The sequence below is a fragment of the Perognathus longimembris genome, chromosome 1, assembly GCF_023159225.1.
Source record: "Perognathus longimembris pacificus isolate PPM17 chromosome 1, ASM2315922v1, whole genome shotgun sequence".
Classification (NCBI taxonomy): domain Eukaryota; kingdom Metazoa; phylum Chordata; class Mammalia; order Rodentia; family Heteromyidae; genus Perognathus; species Perognathus longimembris.
This window is the reverse complement of record NC_063161.1, coordinates 105,552,360-105,557,882: the sequence shown is the minus strand read 5'-3', so window position 1 is coordinate 105,557,882 and position 5,523 is coordinate 105,552,360. Positions and strand designations below refer to the sequence as shown.

General features: G+C 41.8%; 1 pseudogene; it reads right to left on the bottom strand.

Moving 5' to 3' along the window:
* Window positions 1-870: 870 nt before the first annotated feature.
* On the bottom strand, window positions 871-1,777 carry LOC125355553 (annotated as a pseudogene).
* Window positions 1,778-5,523: the final 3,746 nt, after the last annotated feature.

The window sequence follows — 5,523 nt, the reverse complement described above, 5'->3', positions numbered from 1 at the left end:
ATTAAATGGCATGATTCAAGTTGATGGCATATAAATCTCATGTTCTCTAAGTGTTATAACAAAACCTTAACAAGCAGTTTTTGGTCAACTCTCAACGAGTTACAAATGGATTATCTCTGTTGTTTTTCCTTGTTGCTCAATTGGAGATAAAAAGGGGCTTGTATGACTAAGACTCCCTGGATACAGTTCAAAGCCAGCCCGGGCAAAAGAAAAATCTCTCTAAAATTCTACCTCCCAGTTAACCAGCAAAGAGCCAGATTGAGAGCTCAACTACAGAGAACCAGCAAAATGCTGAAAGCAGCACCGTGACTCAAGTGGTAGAGCACTAGCCTTGAACAGAAGTGCTCAGGGACAGTGCTCAGGCCCTGACTTCAAATACGGATGAGAGAATGCAATTCCAGCAACAAACGTTGAAAGTCCTGGGACTTAGCCAGTCCAGGAGACGGGAAGGTGGAGTAAAGTGAGAGGAGAATGGTGTCATATTATCCTAAAGGGAGCTGCCTTGTCTCACCCTTTCAAAATGGATCAGAGCTGGGAAATCAAGAGAGGTAATACCTGTCCATTTTCCTTTTTCTGCCAGTTGTATATATGTATATATATATATATATATATATATATATATATATATATATATTTATTTATTTATTTATTTATTTATTTATTTTGCCTCTGACTGGCTACGCCAAATCGGTTTTCTATCACTAAACACTTCTTTCAGTCATTTCTCCTTACCTGTTCACTTTACAATTGGGTTTATGCTCCAAAAGGAACTTTTCCTGGCTTATGCCCAGGGTGTGTTCTACGTCATTCATGCCAACTAGCTCTAAGAACTTGTCAATACTTTGCCTGACCTTTTTTTTTTTTTTTGAGAAGTGTTAAATATTCTTTATTTGACATTTATACATAAGCCACACTAAAATATCTTTCAATAAGTAAAAGGCAGATTTCAGAGACAGGGAATTGTAATTAAATTGGCTTAGTCAAGACCAAAAATATAGACATTGCTTCCTCATCTTCAACCACTGCCTTTAACAAGTTAAGGATCACAAATTCAAACAGGTTAATTTTGCTTGATTATCAGACAGTGAAGGGATTTCCCCCCATGTTTAAAAGATGTTCTCATAGTTAGCTATATAAATCTGAATATAAAACCAATCTGACAGATTTGGAGATGGTATTCCCTAACTTGTTGAAAAATTGAACATTAGTTAAGTCCAATCATATCACAGAAAGGGGAACAAATGACAGTATTTTTTTTTTAAAGATCACATCCACTTAACCATAAGCCAGTTTTACTTAAATCAGGACTGCCCAAAAATATTCTGCCAGCCATTCATGATATGAATTCTGGTATTAGAGATCAATTGAATTATGGTACACATTAAAAAGCCATGAGACATTTGTTTTGCAATAAATAAATAAGGCAGTGGCTATTATTCATTTGTAGCTTTTTTGAGGTAAGCTATCAAGTCTGCCCTTTCTCCCTTCTTCTTAATGCCAGCGAAGATCATTTTTGTTCCTGGGATGTACTTTTTGGGATTCTCCAAGTACTCCATCAGTGTATCCTCTCCCCAGGTGATTCCTTTGTTCTTATTGGCATCTGTGTAAGTGAATCCAGCTGCTTGACCTGTCTTCCGACCAAACAGACCATGGAGATTAGGCCCAGTCTGTGCTTGCCTCCCTTTTCAACAGTGTGGCACTGGGCACACTTCTGAACAAAAATCTTCTTGCCTTTCTCAACATCACCCATTTTAAATTCGCTCCTCCGTCACTACTGCAGCAGACAGCAGCTCGAAAGCCAGACGTCCCGCTCTCTCTGCCTGACCTTTTCAAAAGTCTCTTTTGATAGAATAAAATCTCTTGCTGAGATCACCACCTGGGAATTTGCTGTTCAAAGCCATCACCCTAACACAGACCTGAACCCTGGAGGCACCAGACTTGGGAACTTCTGGGTATGCCCAAGATGCCAGAGGAAACCATAGCCCCAGTGACCATTCTCGTGGTAATGATGGGAACTTTTGCCAGCCACACTGGATGGTCCCAGGCTGAGGGGCCCTTGATTATGACATGTCGCCCCCTTGACAGCAGGAAGTAGCTACAGAAGAGACCTCCACCCATACTCCCTGCCTGGTGGCCGCCGGTGTCATAATTTTAAAAAACAAAAGAGGGGGGTATTCCCCAGGATTAATTAAGGATAGTTATGCTTATGTTAATTATCAAGAAATTTTAAATCATCCCGAATCAGTGTGGGATGGAGTACTGTATATGTGTTTTTCCAGATTGGAAAATTAAACCCAGAGCACCCACTCTGGAGAAATGTTTTCTTCTTGTTCTCTCCAGGAAAAGGAGGACCACATTGGACTTATGCTCTTCCATGGAAATATGGAAAGTATGACTGCATACGGCAGGAGACTGGTAGGAGGCAACAAAGCTTCCTTTCCTTGTTCACGTTCTAGATTCTTTATTGAGTTCCTCATGGCACAATGTTTTTGCCGTGGCGATATTGCCCACAGCATTGCACAAAAACTAAAAAAAAAATTGCACGGTATTTCTTCCTTTCCTCTCCCCCTGCTGCTAGACGTGGGGAGTCCCGTTGGAAAGAAGATAGGAGTTGAGGGTATTGACACTCAACCCCAATGTTTTATGACAGAAATGACTGAGAAAAGTAAGTGCAAAGGTCTAGCGCCTTCGCTTCAATGTTTATATATAAAAGAATGTTTTACTGGGGCTGGGGATATAGCCTAGTGGCAAGAGTGCCTGCCTCGGATACACGAGGCCCTAGGTTCGATTCCCCAGCACCACATACACAGAAAAACGGCCAGAAGCGGCGCTGTGGCTCAAGTGGCAGAGTGCTAGCCTTGAGCGGGAAGAAGCCAGGGACAGTGCTCAGGCCCTGAGTCCAAGGCCCAGGACTGGCCAAAAAAAAAAAAAGAAAAGAATGTTTTACTAATCACTTATGTCTAAGTTATCAGCTACTGTGAACTACCAGGAATGCCAGAGTTTCAGCCTACTTCTACCTTACAGCCAAAAGAGGAATGTCTGCACTTGGTGCAAAACCAGCTAAGGACTCCAGCGTCTCTGGACGAAATCACATGGATGGCCCCTTACCTACCCCTCACCCCTTTTGTGGAAGGGGCCCCAGAGATCTTATGTCAGCATTTGCCTTATGCCCACACATGCCATGTATTTACAGCATCCCCTAATCATTTAAAAACTAAAAAGGGGGAGATGTTGGGGACTCAGTTTTGGCCTTGGTGGGGGAAGGGCGCCAAGAGCAAGATGCTGCCCTTCCCCCAGCCCTGGGACAGTGTGGGAGGGAGCCCCTCCCACCTTCCGGCCTCAACCGGAAAAGAAGCCCCCCTCCCCTGGGGGGCAAACACATGCATGCCACCATGATAGGGTTGTCCAGCCCACAAAGGAAGTTTCGTGACATCACCTGATGGGCAGCTCGGCTTAGCCAATGGCCTAAGTCCTTCCCTTTCCCGCCATTACAGCTATATAAGCCCCCCTCCCAATTAAAGCCTTTGAGACTCATTCAACCATCCAGCCGTCTCCCCGTTATCTTTGTCCTGTGGTTCCTGACACATTATGGGGGGCCGAGGAAGGGATTCCGGCATCCCACTTCAGCCTAGAGCAGTCCAGAAAGGACACGCCTTACTCCTTCTGCTGGTATGAGGGGTAGGGCGGAGTTTCTTCCACAGAATCGAGTTTCAGGCATTTCCCCCCTGGGAGATGGGGGAGGAAGGGGTCCTCGAGACCCCAACATTGGAACATCTCCTCCGGGGAAGGGAGGAGAAGGGGTCCTCAGAGATCCTGACACATATTCTCTTTTAATATTTCCATTTGTTAGTCAAACTTAACTGGTTTTTCACCTGTGGCTACCTAATCTTTAATAAGGGAGCTAAAAAAAATAAAAAGAAGAAGGATGGAAGAAAGACAGCCTCTTCAACAAATGGTGCTGGAAAATTTGGTTAAACATCTGTAACAAACTAAAGCTAGATCCTTATATATTATCCTGAACCAGAATCAATTCCAAATGGATCGCAGACCTCCAGGGAAAAGCAGATACCCTGAAAACAATACAGGAAAGAGTAGGAGAAACACTAGGGATCCTTGGCACAGGTAGAAACTTTGTTAATAAAGACCCAGAAACACAACAAGTCAAAGAAAGGTTGGACAAATGGGATTGCACTGAACTGCAGAGCTTCTGCATGGCAAAGGGCCTCATATCTAAAATATACTTAGAACTCAAAAAATCAAATGCCCCCCAAAACAAATCCCCAAAGAAACAACTGCCCCATTAATAAGTGGGCTAAAGACTTAAAGACAGACTTCTCTGAAGAGGAAATAAGAATGGCCAATAGACACATGATGATATACCCAAAATCTCTGGCCATAAAAGAAATGCAAATCACAATAACATTGAGATTACAGAGATTACAGCTCACTCCAGTTAGAATGGCCATTATCAAGAAATCTAATAACAATAAATGCTGGTGGGGATGTGGCCAAAAGAGAATGCTACTACCCTGTTGGTGGGAGTGTAAACTTGTTCAACCACTGTGGAAAGCAGTATGGAGAGTTCTCAAAAGACTAAACATAGAACTTCTCTATGACTTAGCAATCCCACTTCTGGGCATTTACCCAAATGATCACAAACAAGGCCATACTAAGGCTAGCAGCACAACCATGTTCATTGCAGCATTACTTACCATGGCCTAGCTATGAAACTAACCCAGATGCCCCACAGTAGATGAATGGATCAAGAAAATGTGATATATATACACAATGGTATTCTATGCTTCTATCAGAGAGAATGACATCACCCCATTCGTAAGGAAATGGAGAAACTTGGGAAAAAAGTCATATTAAAGTGAGCCAGACCCAAAGAAATATAGGTCCCATGGTTTCCCTCATTGGTAATAGTTAGTACATGTCTAGGATAGTCCTAGCAGAGGATCACAGTAGCTCAATAGCTAGTACATATGAACACATAAGATGATGCTAAGTGAAATGAACTCAAAGATATAAAAATGAGGTTTTTCATTGTTGGTGTTATTTTTAATGTACTATATGAAATTCTTTTTTTTCTTTAGTTTTTCTTTCCTATGGTTCATCCCCTGTTGTCACTGTGTTTGATTTTCATACCCTGGGTATTGTATATATGTCTATCTGAATTAGGGAAAGGAAGGGGAATATCAAAATGGTGAGATAAAGGGAAAAAAAGGTGAACCAATGCAACAGTGATTCTCACAAGACAATATGTTAGAAATTAACTGTACAGCTTGGGGGGTTGGGGGGCGCAAAAGGAGGAGAAAAATGAGCGAGGGAGTTTGACAAGAAATGTAGTCACTACCTTACATATATAACTGTAATCCCTCTGTAGTCAGCTTGATGTATACATTAAATTAAAATGAAATTAAATTTTAAAAATCAACTGCTTTAAAAAAGATATTTGTAATGTTTCTCTAGAAGCATCACAAAATAGATTATAGAAAATACAACCATCACTGTATTTACCAC